This window comes from Crinia signifera, chromosome 1 (assembly GCF_055691185.1).
Source record: "Crinia signifera chromosome 1, ASM5569118v1, whole genome shotgun sequence".
Taxonomy (NCBI): Eukaryota; Metazoa; Chordata; class Amphibia; order Anura; family Myobatrachidae; genus Crinia; species Crinia signifera.
Window position 1 is genome coordinate 321,645,478 of NC_139217.1, and position 19,328 is coordinate 321,664,805.

A 19,328-nucleotide genomic window follows, 5' to 3' on the forward strand; every position below is an offset into this window, starting at 1 on the left:
ACAGCCAGCCAATCAGCTCCTTCCTGTAATTTTTCAAACACAGCCTGTAACATGGCTGTTAGGATCTGATTGGCTCTCCATTTTATCACTTTTTGAAGCTTGATACATCTTGCCCACTAATAGTGCCCATACCTGCAGGGTTTCTGTTAGGAAATGTGATTGTTTTAGCCCTTTTTGCCCACAAATATGAGCACTGTGACACCAGTGACCCTATGAGGTTTTCTGGCTCAACTACATTATCTGTAATCCCACATGTGACCAAGTTGGGCATATACATATAGATCTGCGCCCCCAACCCCCGGTGCTCAGATCGATCAGCTTGATGAGTCTGAGTTCAATATTCAATCTCGGATTCCGACTGTCGGAATACCCCCCTAAGTATGGGCACACTGATAAAGACAGTTTTACCTCTAGGCTAATGCTCGGATTCTTCTTCTTTCTCTCTGAATTAAACAGGTTGGTTTAAGTCCAGCAGGGCAGTGCTGTTGTAAGATGTATAATATGATATCCAGGGTCAAATATAATAGGGTGTGAGAATCGGAAAGTGAGAGATTTTGTCAGAGTTTTCCCACTTTTATTAAAGCAGCAATCATTTACACTGCAAGACCAAAACCAGGGTGATTATGCAATGTAATTGATTGCTGCTTTAAATATATGGGAAAACTCTATTACATTTGGCCCCTAGCGTTGGTTTCTGAAACCATAACATTTGTGTCGCAGCACCTTGGAAGCAGAGAGCTCCTGTACTAAGTTCTAACCACTTTTGTAGGATCCAGTTTATGGGAAATTCAAATTCCATAATCTTATCTAGGAGTGTTTATAAAGGTTCTATGTTTGGATCATGTTTGGTAAGTATTTCAATTAATTACTGTAAATATAGTACTGCTTTATATTTTATATAATGTATTTCTATCACTGAATTGGTTTTTTGTAAATGTAAAACACTCAGGGGATGATTCAGAGTTGGGATGAAAAGAAAAATAAACTTTGCACATGGACAACACATAGAAACATAAAATTTGACTGCAGATAAGAATCACGTGGCCCGTTTTATCGTGTGCCGGATGAGTGGCCGACAGTTGGAACTCATATGGTCATTTCTCCGACATCAGAATCCCAACTGTCAGTAGCCTGACAGTTGGAATCTGGACTATGCACATTTTGAATGTGCCCCACCTGCAGTGTAGGGCCATAACTAGAGGTACGCATGCAGTTGCCACTGCCCAGGGCCGCATCACTGCCCCAAGGCACCTGCATATGGCTTCACCCTCTAACTTGTAGAGCTGTTTGGGATGTCCACATTGTGTCGGTAAATGGGCATATGGCGTGAACACAGAATTCATGCAAGGTCACGCAGCCTTCTGTCTTGGCCACACACCTTTTTGGGAGAGTCCTGATTCACCAAATAACAAGGGGCCTTATTCTACTTCACTCTTACTGACAAAATCCTTCTTAGATGGACAAAACCATATGCACTGCAGGGGGCAGATGTAAAATGTGCAGAGAGAATTAGATTTGGGTGAGTTATTTTGTTTCTGTGCAGGGTAAATACTGGCTGCATTATGTTTACACTGCAATATAGATCTCACTTTGAAGTAAAACCCCACCCAAATTTAATTCTCTCTGCACATGTTACATCTGCCCCACCTGCAGTGCACATGGTTTTGTCCATCTAAGAAGGATTTTGTCAGAAAGAGTGAACTAGAATAACCCCCAATGTTAGGAGGTATGTAATACAAATCTGATCGCAGGGCTCTCCAAATTAGCGTGCGCGGATGGCAAAAACTGCTAATTTGTACACATCTTGCAATGTACCAACATTCTATACATCTGCGGTAAAATCAGTCATTGGTAACAGCCCCACGACTTAGAGGTCATCTCAATTCGGATCGGTTTGGGTCCTGTGTAATGTACAGCAAATTTAATTTACAGGTATAAATGTCAGAACAACATTGATTAGCACACTCTTACTAATGAACAATCACACTTAGAGGGGTTTAAATAGTGTAATTTAGCTTTATCAGCAATGGGTTAAATGATGTGGGACAGGTACTATATGTAGGTGGATGTGATGTATTGATGCGAGAGGTTTTTTGGAACTTGCAGAAAAGACCTAAGCTTGTTTCTTTTCACCTGTTTAAAACTTTCATAAAAATACTGGAAAAAAAAAAACAAATTCAAATGAAACACATTTTTCCAATACCCTGAAATATTGTTTGGACTTACATTCAGGGCAGCCGAGAGGAATGCCGGGCCCCGGTAAAAGTTTGGGGGCGTGGCCTAAGCGTGCGAGGTGTGGGCACCTCCCGCACTTAGGCCACACCCCCAAAGTGTTTAGAGGGGGGTGAAAGAAAACTCTAAAAACTGTAATCTCAGCAACAGCACACACCTACAGCATGTGCTGTACTGACACCAGTCTCAGCATGACCTCTCACACTGTCAGTGAGACACTCATGCTAAGCCTGCTGTCAGCACAGCACATGCTGTAGAAGTGTGTGCTGCTGTTGCTATCCGGGAGGGATGGAGGGGGAAGGGAGGGGTTGGACCCTCCAGCAAGCCTGCGGGGCCCCTCCAGCAAGCCTGGGCCCGGGTAATTAGTACCCACTCCCCCCCCCTCTCGGCTGCCCTGCTTACATTTGCCTAAAAACACCTGTTGCCTCATATTTTAACATTATTAATATCAAAATTCAAATATTAGTCATTTTACACATATCGTCCTGCTATCTTAGATGCCACTTTTTTGGGGTCCAGGATGATTTTCCCACTTTTTTCTGCACTTCTCCCAGTTTCCTTTGTGTAGAAAAGTAAAATGAGTAGTACAGATGGCGCCGGCCTTATTATTGCCGCCTATGGCGATGTTTCCGACACACGCCATGGCGCATACATGTAGCGAATCGCCGTGGCGCTTCACGACGAGTGCAATATCACAGACCAACCACCAGATGTCACTTTTAAAAACCTCATTTGCGCATTTGTAAGATTTGTGCTTCAGCGCGTGCATGATGCGCAGGAATTACATGAACTTTATTATACGATGAGCACCTCTCTAATGCCGCTGGCACGAGCGTGATCCAGTCTCTTCAGCCGAGAGTGCATCATGCTGATGCGGACAGAGAGTGTCGTACATGTACGTCATGGCCGGGAGGTACTTCCCGACACATGACGTACATGTACGTCATGGCTTCTAACTGTCACTGCGTCTATAGACGCAGTGACAGTTAGGAGATGTAGCCGCACAGACGCTAATGCGTAACATCAAACACCGTAACATCAAACACCGTACTGTAGTTCTAAAGGTTGTACGACACGGACGCTATGCGTCTCAGTATACAGTACAGTATTGTTCTAAAGGCGGTCACAATATTGGAAACTTGGTCACAATATGGTTTTGCAGCATTACGCATGACGCTCGAGCTAACGGGACGCTCGAGCTAATGAGACGCTCGAGCTAACGGGACGCTCGAGCTAACGGGACGCTCGAGCTAATGAGACGCTCGAGCAGCAACGACGGTATCCGCTCCCCGTCGCTAGGCCCTGCTTTCCCCGTCAGCTCCTGACTGTTAAGCTACAGGCTGGGTGTAGAATCAGTCATGGTAGTATAGTAGTCATTACACTGTACAGTTCTTGGCTGTAGTGTAGTGGTTATCTGCATGGTGTTTCACGCCGGAGACCCGTGTTCGATTACGGCGTTAAACCTTTAATATTATAGTATCAAATTTTACAGTTTTAACTAAGATATAATTATTGACAATATACTGTGTGATTAAAATATAATTATTTATATTTACAGTATAGTATTACATTTTACAGTATATTGTATAAGTAATTTATTACAGTATATAAAAACTACTGATAAACTACTGATAAACTACTGTACCCACTACTCAGCGGCGGGCGCACAGAATGGGACGTTGTTCCGCACAGGACGCACGGCGCATAGGACGCACGGCGCATAGCACGCACGGCGCATAGGACGCACGGCGCACACGCTAATGCAGTATACTGTAGGCGCCATTATCAGTATCGCTAGTACTGTACCTGGACCTGTTCAGTATGTCGGACACTGGCAGAGTCAGGAGGGCAAGGCCCTTTGGCAGAGGGGAGCTCCTCACCCTGGTGGCTTGGCGGGACAGGCTCCTGGTCTCTAATCGGGAGATTGTGGAGGCCTACCAGGGGGCCCGTCAAGCCATCAGGGTGAGGTTCCATAGAGACAGGCCAGTTAGGAGCCTCCAGAGGAGATGGTCCGACCTGGTCCGTCGGGACCCTCAACTGCTGGACTCCCTCAGGCAAAGTAAGTACTGTACATACTGTACCTGTACAATGTTGAGTGCTATTGTATACAGTATTTTTTTACTTGTTGCCATGGGGGATTTTACAGTATACTGTACCTGTATTTTTTTTTAATGTGCTGATTGCTGTACAACTGTTCAGGTAGATTTTACAGAACTTGCTATTAGAATTAGAATTTAGAATTAGGGGGTGTGTCATTCTCCACCTGAAGGGTGTGTCTACAGTACTTCCATACAGTACACTACTGTACTGTACATGGAGATACTGTATTGTGTGTGGGGGGGGGGGGGGCGCTGACCTGGACAGAGAGGTTTTTTGGACCGGGTCTGAGAGCGCCAGAGTCAGCTGTTCAGCAGTGGTATTGATACAGATTTGGGGGGAGCAGTATTAGACAGGTCCTTCTGAGCATTGTTCCGCTCTCCAACTCCAGGGCCTGGACCCCACTTCTTACATTCCCATTCCTGCAGCCACCAGACCTGGTTTCCAGCCCATGGTTGGGGTGATGTCAACATGTTAACCCCCGGAATCCATGGCAGATCATGTACTGTACAGTAAATTCTTTGCAATGAGCATGTTAATCCCTTCCAGAGTGTGCAACACCTGGAAGACCAGGTTCATCCCATGGCAACGAGCATGTTAACCCCCTAATATGCAATGAGCATTATAGTGTGTGTAGTAATGGGTAATGGACATTATGGAATGTGGTAAAATACTGTACATACTGTACTGTAATACAGTAGGTACTGTACAGTATTTTGGTGTACAGTATGGCATAATGTGTAGGACTAATGAGAGAGAGATGGAGATTGCTGCTACAGTACTGTGCAGTATTTCAGGGAGTCTCCTGCTGAAGAGGGAAGGCAACTACTGTATGCTGTACAGTACATGCTTGTTGCCATGGGTGATTTCCTACAGCATTGGTTTTCATGACATACTGTACAGTACTGTACAGTAAATTGTGGGCCCTTACAAACTTTTGATATGGGGCCTACAAATACTGTATCTGCAGTAATTACAGTATGCCTTACGCACTGTATTTCTTATTTTTCCAGGTATCAGCAGGATGACGCTGCGGGAGAGACAGCACCGCCACTGTAAGTACAGTACAGTATACTGTATACAGTACAGAGCGGAACATTGCATATTGACTTTCAAACATGTGGGATACTGTACAGGACCACAGCATTTCATCCCTCCTGGAATGGGTCATTTTGGCAGGTACTGTACTGTACTGTACTGTTATGTACTGCACAGTACAGTATGTACTGTAGTGTTGATACAGTACCTTAACACATTGTACTTTATAGTACAGTATGTTCGTGTTAGAGAATATACAGTACTGTACAGCACAGTCGTTTTTTTGTGTGCTTTTCCGCAGTCCCAGTGGATGTCGCAGCTCCAGAAAGCCTCCCTGCCGCCACCCAGGAGGAGAGGGCCACCTCTGCCCCCACCCAGCTGGAGGAGGAGTCTCTGAGCGCGGTTGGTAAGTATTGTACAGTATAACACCAGGGCTCTCACCATCTGTACCGGAAAAGTATTTTTGAACAGGCTCCAGCATGTACTGAGGCCCTTGTTCTTCTTCACTCTCTGACAAAATCCTTCTTGGATGGACAAACCCATGTGCACTGCAGGTGAGGCAGGTGTTACTGGACTTGCGCAGAGAGAATTACAGTATCTACTGTACAGTAGATTTGGGTGTGTCATTTTGCACTGCCTCGCCTGCTGTGCACATGGGTTTGTCCATCTACTGTGGGGAGGATTTTGTCAGAGAGTGAAGCAGAGTAAGGGCATCAGTTCCTGCTGGAGCCTGTTCAAAAATACCCCTGCTTGCACGATACACCCTCTTTATTTTGTCCTTTTTTTTTTTGACATTTGCAGCTCCAGAAAGCCTCCCTGCCGCCACCCAGGAGGAGAGGGCCACCTCTGCCCCCACCCAGCTCGAGGAGGATTCTCTGAGCGCGGTTGGTAAGTATTGTACAGTATAACACCAGGGCTCTCACCATCTGTACCGGAAAAGTATTTTTGAACAGGCTCCAGCATGTACTGAGGCCCTTGTTCTTCTTCACTCTCTGACAAAATCCTTCTTGGATGGACAAACCCATGTGCACTGCAGGTGAGGCAGGTGTTACTGGACTTGCGCAGAGAGAATTACAGTATCTACTGTACAGTAGATTTGGGTGTGTCATTTTGCACTGCCTCGCCTGCTGTGCACATGGGTTTGTCCATCTACTGTGGGGAGGATTTTGTCAGAGAGTGAAGCAGAGTAAGGGCATCAGTTCCTGCTGGAGCCTGTTCAAAAATACCCCTGCTTGCACGATACACCCTCTTTATTTTGTCCTTTTTTTTTTGACATTTGCAGCTCCAGAAAGCCTCCCTGCCGCCACCCAGGAGGAGAGGGCCACCTCTGCCCCCACCCAGCTCGAGGAGGATTCTCTGAGCGCGGTTGGTAAGTATTGTACAGTATAACACCAGGGCTCTCACCATCTGTACCGGAAAAGTATTTTTGAACAGGCTCCAGCATGTACTGAGGCCCTTGTTCTTCTTCACTCTCTGACAAAATCCTTCTTGGATGGACAAACCCATGTGCACTGCAGGTGAGGCAGGTGTTACTGGACTTGCGCAGAGAGAATTACAGTATCTACTGTACAGTAGATTTGGGTGTGTCATTTTGCACTGCCTCGCCTGCTGTGCACATGGGTTTGTCCATCTACTGTGGGGAGGATTTTGTCAGAGAGTGAAGCAGAGTAAGGGCATCAGTTCCTGCTGGAGCCTGTTCAAAAATACCCCTGCTTGCACGATACACCCTCTTTATTTTGTCCTTTTTTTTTTGACATTTGCAGCTCCAGAAAGCCTCCCTGCCGCCACCCAGGAGGAGAGGGCCACCTCTGCCCCCACCCAGCTCGAGGAGGATTCTCTGAGCGCGGTTGGTAAGTATTGTACAGTATAACACCAGGGCTCTCACCATCTGTACCGGAAAAGTATTTTTGAACAGGCTCCAGCATGTACTGAGGCCCTTGTTCTTCTTCACTCTCTGACAAAATCCTTCTTGGATGGACAAACCCATGTGCACTGCAGGTGAGGCAGGTGTTACTGGACTTGCGCAGAGAGAATTACAGTATCTACTGTACAGTAGATTTGGGTGTGTCATTTTGCACTGCCTCGCCTGCTGTGCACATGGGTTTGTCCATCTACTGTGGGGAGGATTTTGTCAGAGAGTGAAGCAGAGTAAGGGCATCAGTTCCTGCTGGAGCCTGTTCAAAAATACCCCTGCTTGCACGATACACCCTCTTTATTTTGTCCTTTTTTTTTTGACATTTGCAGCTCCAGAAAGCCTCCCTGCCGCCACCCAGGAGGAGAGGGCCACCTCTGCCCCCACCCAGCTCGAGGAGGATTCTCTGAGCGCGGTTGGTAAGTATTGTACAGTATAACACCAGGGCTCTCACCATCTGTACCGGAAAAGTATTTTTGAACAGGCTCCAGCATGTACTGAGGCCCTTGTTCTTCTTCACTCTCTGACAAAATCCTTCTTGGATGGACAAACCCATGTGCACTGCAGGTGAGGCAGGTGTTACTGGACTTGCGCAGAGAGAATTACAGTATCTACTGTACAGTAGATTTGGGTGTGTCATTTTGCACTGCCTCGCCTGCTGTGCACATGGGTTTGTCCATCTACTGTGGGGAGGATTTTGTCAGAGAGTGAAGCAGAGTAAGGGCATCAGTTCCTGCTGGAGCCTGTTCAAAAATACCCCTGCTTGCACGATACACCCTCTTTATTTTGTCCTTTTTTTTTTTTGACATTTGCAGCTCCAGAAAGCCTCCCTGCCGCCACCCAGGAGGAGAGGGCCACCTCTGCCCCCACCCAGCTGGAGGAGGAGTCTCTGAGCGCGGTTGGTAAGTATTGTACAGTATAACACCAGGGCTCTCACCATCTGTACCGGAAAAGTATTTTTGAACAGGCTCCAGCATGTACTGAGGCCCTTGTTCTTCTTCACTCTCTGACAAAATCCTTCTTGGATGGACAAACCCATGTGCACTGCAGGTGAGGCAGGTGTTACTGGACTTGCGCAGAGAGAATTACAGTATCTACTGTACAGTAGATTTGGGTGTGTCATTTTGCACTGCCTCGCCTGCTGTGCACATGGGTTTGTCCATCTACTGTGGGGAGGATTTTGTCAGAGAGTGAAGCAGAGTAAGGGCATCAGTTCCTGCTGGAGCCTGTTCAAAAATACCCCTGCTTGCACGATACACCCTCTTTATTTTGTCCTTTTTTTTTTGACATTTGCAGCTCCAGAAAGCCTCCCTGCCGCCACCCAGGAGGAGAGGGCCACCTCTGCCCCCACCCAGCTCGAGGAGGATTCTCTGAGCGCGGTTGGTAAGTATTGTACAGTATAACACCAGGGCTCTCACCATCTGTACCGGAAAAGTATTTTTGAACAGGCTCCAGCATGTACTGAGGCCCTTGTTCTTCTTCACTCTCTGACAAAATCCTTCTTGGATGGACAAACCCATGTGCACTGCAGGTGAGGCAGGTGTTACTGGACTTGCGCAGAGAGAATTACAGTATCTACTGTACAGTAGATTTGGGTGTGTCATTTTGCACTGCCTCGCCTGCTGTGCACATGGGTTTGTCCATCTACTGTGGGGAGGATTTTGTCAGAGAGTGAAGCAGAGTAAGGGCATCAGTTCCTGCTGGAGCCTGTTCAAAAATACCCCTGCTTGCACGATACACCCTCTTTATTTTGTCCTTTTTTTTTTGACATTTGCAGCTCCAGAAAGCCTCCCTGCCGCCACCCAGGAGGAGAGGGCCACCTCTGCCCCCACCCAGCTCGAGGAGGATTCTCTGAGCGCGGTTGGTAAGTATTGTACAGTATAACACCAGGGCTCTCACCATCTGTACCGGAAAAGTATTTTTGAACAGGCTCCAGCATGTACTGAGGCCCTTGTTCTTCTTCACTCTCTGACAAAATCCTTCTTGGATGGACAAACCCATGTGCACTGCAGGTGAGGCAGGTGTTACTGGACTTGCGCAGAGAGAATTACAGTATCTACTGTACAGTAGATTTGGGTGTGTCATTTTGCACTGCCTCGCCTGCTGTGCACATGGGTTTGTCCATCTACTGTGGGGAGGATTTTGTCAGAGAGTGAAGCAGAGTAAGGGCATCAGTTCCTGCTGGAGCCTGTTCAAAAATACCCCTGCTTGCACGATACACCCTCTTTATTTTGTCCTTTTTTTTTTTTGACATTTGCAGCTCCAGAAAGCCTCCCTGCCGCCACCCAGGAGGAGAGGGCCACCTCTGCCCCCACCCAGCTGGAGGAGGAGTCTCTGAGCGCGGTTGGTAAGTATTGTACAGTATAACACCAGGGCTCTCACCATCTGTACCGGAAAAGTATTTTTGAACAGGCTCCAGCATGTACTGAGGCCCTTGTTCTTCTTCACTCTCTGACAAAATCCTTCTTGGATGGACAAACCCATGTGCACTGCAGGTGAGGCAGGTGTTACTGGACTTGCGCAGAGAGAATTACAGTATCTACTGTACAGTAGATTTGGGTGTGTCATTTTGCACTGCCTCGCCTGCTGTGCACATGGGTTTGTCCATCTACTGTGGGGAGGATTTTGTCAGAGAGTGAAGCAGAGTAAGGGCATCAGTTCCTGCTGGAGCCTGTTCAAAAATACCCCTGCTTGCACGATACACCCTCTTTATTTTGTCCTTTTTTTTTTGACATTTGCAGCTCCAGAAAGCCTCCCTGCCGCCACCCAGGAGGAGAGGGCCACCTCTGCCCCCACCCAGCTCGAGGAGGATTCTCTGAGCGCGGTTGGTAAGTATTGTACAGTATAACACCAGGGCTCTCACCATCTGTACCGGAAAAGTATTTTTGAACAGGCTCCAGCATGTACTGAGGCCCTTGTTCTTCTTCACTCTCTGACAAAATCCTTCTTGGATGGACAAACCCATGTGCACTGCAGGTGAGGCAGGTGTTACTGGACTTGCGCAGAGAGAATTACAGTATCTACTGTACAGTAGATTTGGGTGTGTCATTTTGCACTGCCTCGCCTGCTGTGCACATGGGTTTGTCCATCTACTGTGGGGAGGATTTTGTCAGAGAGTGAAGCAGAGTAAGGGCATCAGTTCCTGCTGGAGCCTGTTCAAAAATACCCCTGCTTGCACGATACACCCTCTTTATTTTGTCCTTTTTTTTTTGACATTTGCAGCTCCAGAAAGCCTCCCTGCCGCCACCCAGGAGGAGAGGGCCACCTCTGCCCCCACCCAGCTCGAGGAGGATTCTCTGAGCGCGGTTGGTAAGTATTGTACAGTATAACACCAGGGCTCTCACCATCTGTACCGGAAAAGTATTTTTGAACAGGCTCCAGCATGTACTGAGGCCCTTGTTCTTCTTCACTCTCTGACAAAATCCTTCTTGGATGGACAAACCCATGTGCACTGCAGGTGAGGCAGGTGTTACTGGACTTGCGCAGAGAGAATTACAGTATCTACTGTACAGTAGATTTGGGTGTGTCATTTTGCACTGCCTCGCCTGCTGTGCACATGGGTTTGTCCATCTACTGTGGGGAGGATTTTGTCAGAGAGTGAAGCAGAGTAAGGGCATCAGTTCCTGCTGGAGCCTGTTCAAAAATACCCCTGCTTGCACGATACACCCTCTTTATTTTGTCCTTTTTTTTTTGACATTTGCAGCTCCAGAAAGCCTCCCTGCCGCCACCCAGGAGGAGAGGGCCACCTCTGCCCCCACCCAGCTCGAGGAGGATTCTCTGAGCGCGGTTGGTAAGTATTGTACAGTATAACACCAGGGCTCTCACCATCTGTACCGGAAAAGTATTTTTGAACAGGCTCCAGCATGTACTGAGGCCCTTGTTCTTCTTCACTCTCTGACAAAATCCTTCTTGGATGGACAAACCCATGTGCACTGCAGGTGAGGCAGGTGTTACTGGACTTGCGCAGAGAGAATTACAGTATCTACTGTACAGTAGATTTGGGTGTGTCATTTTGCACTGCCTCGCCTGCTGTGCACATGGGTTTGTCCATCTACTGTGGGGAGGATTTTGTCAGAGAGTGAAGCAGAGTAAGGGCATCAGTTCCTGCTGGAGCCTGTTCAAAAATACCCCTGCTTGCACGATACACCCTCTTTATTTTGTCCTTTTTTTTTTGACATTTGCAGCTCCAGAAAGCCTCCCTGCCGCCACCCAGGAGGAGAGGGCCACCTCTGCCCCCACCCAGCTCGAGGAGGATTCTCTGAGCGCGGTTGGTAAGTATTGTACAGTATAACACCAGGGCTCTCACCATCTGTACCGGAAAAGTATTTTTGAACAGGCTCCAGCATGTACTGAGGCCCTTGTTCTTCTTCACTCTCTGACAAAATCCTTCTTGGATGGACAAACCCATGTGCACTGCAGGTGAGGCAGGTGTTACTGGACTTGCGCAGAGAGAATTACAGTATCTACTGTACAGTAGATTTGGGTGTGTCATTTTGCACTGCCTCGCCTGCTGTGCACATGGGTTTGTCCATCTACTGTGGGGAGGATTTTGTCAGAGAGTGAAGCAGAGTAAGGGCATCAGTTCCTGCTGGAGCCTGTTCAAAAATACCCCTGCTTGCACGATACACCCTCTTTATTTTGTCCTTTTTTTTTTTTGACATTTGCAGCTCCAGAAAGCCTCCCTGCCGCCACCCAGGAGGAGAGGGCCACCTCTGCCCCCACCCAGCTGGAGGAGGAGTCTCTGAGCGCGGTTGGTAAGTATTGTACAGTATAACACCAGGGCTCTCACCATCTGTACCGGAAAAGTATTTTTGAACAGGCTCCAGCATGTACTGAGGCCCTTGTTCTTCTTCACTCTCTGACAAAATCCTTCTTGGATGGACAAACCCATGTGCACTGCAGGTGAGGCAGGTGTTACTGGACTTGCGCAGAGAGAATTACAGTATCTACTGTACAGTAGATTTGGGTGTGTCATTTTGCACTGCCTCGCCTGCTGTGCACATGGGTTTGTCCATCTACTGTGGGGAGGATTTTGTCAGAGAGTGAAGCAGAGTAAGGGCATCAGTTCCTGCTGGAGCCTGTTCAAAAATACCCCTGCTTGCACGATACACCCTCTTTATTTTGTCCTTTTTTTTTTTGACATTTGCAGCTCCAGAAAGCCTCCCTGCCGCCACCCAGGAGGAGAGGGCCACCTCTGCCCCCACCCAGCTGGAGGAGGAGTCTCTGAGCCCAGACAGCTCTGATAGTGGTAATCATTGTTATGGTCACTATTTTCTACTATTATTTAACTGTATACTGTATGACGATACTTGATACGTACTCCATCTTTTACACACAGGACGCCTGGTGATTGATACCAGTGCGGAGGAGCAGGAGTTGCCCAGTGCAGATGGTAAGTACAGTATTGTACTGTACAACAGCACACAGCATGTACCGGATATTACAGTAATTGTGGGCCCAACATGTGTACTTAATCACATCTGTGGGCCCACCATGTGAACCCTCTAATACTGTACAGTACTGTACATACTGTACAGCAGGGGTGGCCAAACCTTTCCTCAAGATCTACAGTACCAACAGTTCATGTTTTTCAGGCAACCCGTGGATCTGTATAGTAGGAATGAATGCAGCAGGTTTGAAAATGTGACAGTTACTGTACTGTAGTAATGACTGCAGCTGTGCTCCAGCTTGGTGATATGGAAAACCTGGACCGTTGGTAGATCTTGAGGACCGGTTTGTCCGCCCCTGCTGTACAGCAAAGTACAGTACAGTACTTGTGGTGCCCACATGTGTGCCATATACTGCACAGTACTGTAACTGTGGGTCCACCTTGTGCAACGGAAAATACTGTATAGTACAGTACAGTATCTGTGGGACCGACATGTGTACTGTGTAACACCTGCTTCACTCTCTGGCAAAATCCTTCTTACTGTAGATGGACAAACCCATGTGCTCATCAGGGGCCAGATTCTATAAGCTTCAAAAGAGATAAGTTTCACAGTGATAAACAGCCAGCCAATCAGCTCCTGCCTGTTATTTTTCAAACACAGTCTGTGACATGGCAGGTACTGTAGGAGCTGATTGGCTGGCTGTTTATAACTGTGAAACTTATCACTTTTAAAGCTTATAGAATCTGGCCCCTGGTGAGGCAGTGTTACTATACAGTACTTGTGCAGTTAGATTTGGGTGTGTCATTTTGCACTGCCTCCCCTGCAGTGCACATGGGTTTGTCCATCTACTGTAGGAGGCAGAATAAGGGCATCAGTTCCTGCTGGAGCCTGTTGAAAAACACACCTGCTTGAGATTATACTGTACAGTGTCTTTATTTCGTCTTTTTTGTACATTTGCAGCATCTGAAAGCTTCCCCCCCCCACCTCGAGGAGAGGGCCACCCTCGCCGCCACCCTGCCGGAGCCTAGTCCAAGCGCGGTCGGTAAGTACAGTATTGTAGGTACTGTACAGTACTGGTGTAATGCTGTATCTGCACGCCCGATATTATTGTAGGATTGTACTGTATGCCTTAATTTAAGGCATACAGTACAATCCGATTCAATGTGATTATCGCATCGCATCACATGCGCCCAAATTGTATGCGATGCGATTTTCCATACGATTCAACATACAGTAGAATTGTATGGGAAAAAGGGTCCATGTCATTGTGTGTACTGTACCTTATACGGTACCTACTGTACTGTATCTGGGGTCCAACCATGTGGCACATCTGGATGCCTCAGCCAAAATAGATTTTGGTGACCATAACACTGTACAGTAAATTACAATATGTTGCAAACTAACCTCTTTTTCTGTTCTTTTCTGCAGTCCCACCCATCCACATGACCCTCCGCCCCCGCCCCCACAGACCAACCGAACCATCCCACCCCAGGCCAGTGGCAGCTGGTAAGTACTGTACAGTACTGTACATTACTCTGATTTCATCTGGGACAGAGACAGCATGGAGTCACTGAAAAAGGGGCTACTGTACATGGATTATACTGTCCATACGACTTCCCCTCTCCTCCCAGCATGGCGACTAGGGTGGCCAATCCCGGGGCATTTTTTCAATCCCATGATTCGGGATTGAAAAATGCCAGATCCCGGGATTCCCGGGATTGGCTCCCCATTAAAAAAAAAAAAAAAAACTCCCCGGACGCCCCGCATATCTACTGTACTTACAGTACTTTTTCAAACACAGTCTGTGACATGGCAGGTAGGAGCTGATTGGCTGGCTGTTTATCACTGTGAAACTTATCACTTTTAAAGCTTATAGAATCTGGCCCCTGGTGAGGCAGTGTTACTATACAGTACTTGTGCAGTTAGATTTGGGTGTGTCATTTTGCACTGCCTCCCCTGCAGTGCACATGGGTTTGTCCATCTACTGTAGGAGGCAGAATAAGGGTATCAGTTCCTGCTGGAGCCTGTTGAAAAACACCCCTGCTTGAGATTATACTGTACAGTGTCTTTATTTCGTCTTTTTTGTACATTTGCAGCATCTGAAAGCTTCCCCCCCCACCTCGAGGAGAGGGCCACCCTCGCCGCCACCCTGCCGGAGCCTAGTCCAAGCGCGGTCGGTAAGTACAGTATTGTAGGTACTGTACAGTACTGGTGTAATGCTGCATCTGCACGCCCGATATTATTGTACGATTGTACTGTATGCCTTAATTTAAGGCATACTGTACAGTACAATCCGATTCAATGTGATTATCGCATCGCATGCGCCCAAATTGTATGCGATGCGATTTTCCATACGATTCAACATACAGTACAGTAGAATTGTATGGGAAAAAGGGTCCATGTCATTGTGTGTACCTTATACGGTACCTACTGTACTGTATCTGGGGTCCAACCATGTGGCACATCTGGATGCCTCAGCCAAAATAGATTTTGGTGACCATAACACTGTACAGTAAATTACAATATGTTGCAAACTAACCTCTTTTTCTGTTCTTTTCTGCAGTCCCACCCATCCACATGACCCTCCGCCCCCGCCCCCGCCCCCGCAGACCAACCGAACCATCCCACCCCAGGCCAGTGGCAGCTGGTAAGTACTGTACAGTACTGTACATTACTCTGATTTCATCTGGGACAGAGACAGCATGGAGTCACTGAAAAAGGGGCTACTGTACATGGATTATACTGTCCATACGACTTCCCCTCTCCTCCCAGCATGGCGACTAGGGTGGCCAATCCCGGGGCATTTTTTCAATCCCATGATTCGGGATTGAAAAATGCCAGATCCCGGGATTCCCGGGATCCCGGGATTGGCTCCCCATTAAAAAAAAAAAAAAACTCCCCGGCCGCCCCGCATATCTACTGTACTTACTGTACTGTACATTGCGGTGCGGCCGGGGAGCCTGTCGGGGGGGGGCGGGCGGGCTGTGGCGGTGAGCGTCGGGAGGGATGTCCGGCGTCCTGCGGGGGGCGGGGGCGGCGTCCTTGGCTCTGCGCAGCGTGACCTCTGCAAACAAACCTACAGTTTTTCACTGTACTGTACTTTGCATTTTCACAGACAACCGTGAGAGGCTGCGGCTTCTCTGGCCACTTTTCCATAGGATGATTCGGTTTGTCTGCAGAGCTGTGGCAAACAGCCATCCTCTCCCCGAGGACCCAGTATCCAGAGGTAAATCATATTGCACTGTACTGTAGGTACAGTAGTAACTGGAATGCTGATTTTTGTGACCTCTAGATTTTAGTGACCCTAAATTTAGGCAGACACGATAATCTCGTCGATCACATCACATCCGACCAAATCGCATGTGATGCAACCAACGCGATCGTCCCTATTTTTACATAGGATGCAATGTTAAAATGGACTGAGTCCATTTTAACATACAGTACGTAGAATTTTATCGGAAAAAAGGGACCTGTTCATTTCCCTACTATCGAACTACGCACGGAGTTGGATATACTGTACTGTAAACCTGGCCAAGCCCGAAGCGTGGCGCCCCACGATAGAGCGTGGAATACTGTACTTTTTAACGAATCCGCGTGTGCTCGCCACGCTTCGGGTTTACAGTACAGTATATCCAACTCCATGTGTACTGTAATTGGATAGTTGTGAAATGAAAAGGTCCCTTTTTCCCCTATGTTTCTATACTGTACTGTAGTTACAGTACAGTACTGTACTGTATGTTTCTTAAAGTACAGTAGTTTTTTGCTTACTGTATCGTACAGTAATACTACAGTATCCTTTTTATTCCCCAACAGAAAACTTCCATCGCACCATGGCCAACATAGAAGCCACCATGCACCAGCTCGTGGACCATGCGTTTACGGTGGCCTTCCAACGGCTGTAATTTTTTATTTTTAATTTATAGTATGCTGTACATAAAAGGGTTTACTGTATGTTCACTACTGTAGTATTGTCTCTTTATTGACAGCACATGTGCGACAAGGGATATACTGTACAGTACAGTAGTCCAATCAGTGGGGAAAAGGTTACAAGGTGAGGAAGACACAAATTTTTTTTTTGGAATTTTTTTATTTTTTTGGGATGGAGGGGGTTACCATTACTTTGGAACACTGACACACACAGAGGTACTGTACAGTAAGCCTGCTGAAGGAAAATATTGGATGCAGTGGGGAAAAAGGTAACCACGACACAGAACAAGAAAAACCATGTTAACAAAACACACAACTTTTTTTTTGCTTTTTGGAATTTTGTATTTTTTGGGTTTTTTTTCCCTTTTTTGGAGGGATGGAGGGGGTTACCATTACTTTGGAACACTGACACACACCGAGGTACTATACAGTAAGCCTGCTGAAGGAAAATATCGGACGCAGTGGGGAAAAAGGTAACCACGACACAGAACGATGAAAACCATGATACTGTAACAAAACACACAACTTTTTTTTTGCTTTTTGGAATTTTGTATTTTTGGGGTTTTTTTTCCCTTTTTTGGAGGGATGGAGGGGGTTACCATTACTTTGGAACACTGACACACACCGAGGTACTATACAGTAAGCCTGCTGAAGGAAAATATCGGACGCAGTGGGGAAAAAGGTAACCACGACACAGAACGATGAAAACCATGATAACAAAACACACAACTTTTTTTTTGCTTTTTGGAATTTTGTATTTTTTGGGGTTTTTTTCCCTTTTTTGGAGGGATGGAGGGGGTTACCATTACTTTGGAACACTGACACACACCGAGGTACTATACAGTAAGCCTGCTGAAGGAAAATATCGGACGCAGTGGGGAAAAAGGTAACCACGACACAGAACGATGAAAACCATGATAACAAAACACACAACTTTTTTTTTTGCTTTTTGGAATTTTGTATTTTTTTTTTTTTTTTTTTTCCTTTTTTTGGAGGGATGGAGGGGGTTACCATTACTTTGGAACACTGACACACACAGAGGTACTGTACAGTAAGCCTGCTGAAGGAAAATATTGGATGCAGTGGGGAAAAAGGTAACCACGACACAGAACAAGAAAAACCATGTTAACAAAACACACAACTTTTTTTTTGCTTTTTGGAATTTTGTATTTTTTGGGTTTTTTTTCCCTTTTTTGGAGGGATGGAGGGGGTTACCATTACTTTGGAACACTGACACACACCGAGGTACTATACAGTAAGCCTGCTGAAGGAAAATATCGGACGCAGTGGGGAAAAAGGTAACCACGACACAGAACGATGAAAACCATGATAACAAAACACACAACTTTTTTTTTGCTTTTTGGAATTTTGTATTTTTTGGGTTTTTTTTCCCTTTTTTGGAGGGATGGAGGGGGTTACCATTACTTTGGAACACTGACACACACCGAGGTACTATACAGTAAGCCTGCTGAAGGAAAATATCGGACGCAGTGGGGAAAAAGGTAACCACGACACAGAACGATGAAAACCATGATAACAAAACACACAACTTTTTTTTTTGCTTTTTGGAATTTTGTATTTTTTTTTGTTTTTTTTTTTCCTTTTTTTGGAGGGATGGAGGGGGTTACCATTACTTTGGAACACTGACACACACAGAGGTACTGTACAGTAAGCCTGCTGAAGGAAAATATTGGATGCAGTGGGGAAAAAGGTAACCACGACACAGAACAAGAAAAACCATGTTAACAAAACACACAACTTTTTTTTTGCTTTTTGGAATTTTGTATTTTTTGGGTTTTTTTTCCCTTTTTTGGAGGGATGGAGGGGGTTACCATTACTTTGGAACACTGACACACACCGAGGTACTATACAGTAAGCCTGCTGAAGGAAAATATCGGACGCAGTGGGGAAAAAGGTAACCACGACACAGAACGATGAAAACCATGATAACAAAACACACAACTTTTTTTTTGCTTTTTGGAATTTTGTATTTTTTGGGTTTTTTTTCCCTTTTTTGGAGGGATGGAGGGGGTTACCATTACTTTGGAACACTGACACACACCGAGGTACTATACAGTAAGCCTGCTGAAGGAAAATATCGGACGCAGTGGGGAAAAAGGTAACCACGACACAGAACGATGAAAACCATGATAACAAAACACACAACTTTTTTTTTTGCTTTTTGGAATTTTGTATTTTTTTTGTTTTTTTTTTTTCCTTTTTTTGGAGGGATGGAGGGGGTTACCATTACTTTGGAACACTGACACACACAGAGGTACTGTACAGTAAGCCTGCTGAAGGAAAATATTGGATGCAGTGGGGAAAAAGGTAACCACGACACAGAACAAGAAAAACCATGTTAACAAAACACACAACTTTTTTTTTTTTTTTGGGAATTTTGTACAGGTATTTTTTTATTATTATTATTAATTTTTGTTTTGGGTAATTTTTTTTTTTAGATTTACTGTCTTTGGGGTGGGGTGTAGGAACAGCAGCACACACACTCGGAAAACCGACCGGTGAAGAGAAACACTTTGCAACTTTTTTTTTATTATTATTATTATTATTATTATTATTATTATTTTTTTTTTTTTTATTTTTTTTTTAATGATATCATGTTTTGTTGTTATTCCTGTATACAGTAGTAATGTATATTTGTACTGTACAGTATGTTTTGTTTTACTGTAGGTTTACTTTTGAAGGAACTGAGACAAACTCACGGAAAATTCAGT

General features: G+C 46.0%; 1 long non-coding RNA gene across 1 annotated transcript; it reads left to right on the forward strand.

The window, feature by feature from the left end:
- Window positions 1-5,281: 5,281 nt before the first annotated feature.
- Window positions 5,282-6,256, forward strand: LOC146029402 (uncharacterized). Its single transcript, XR_014455345.1, has 3 exons — window positions 5,282-5,384; window positions 5,669-5,773; window positions 6,169-6,256. It is a non-coding gene; the product is annotated as an uncharacterized LOC146029402 (long non-coding RNA).
- Window positions 6,257-19,328: the final 13,072 nt, after the last annotated feature.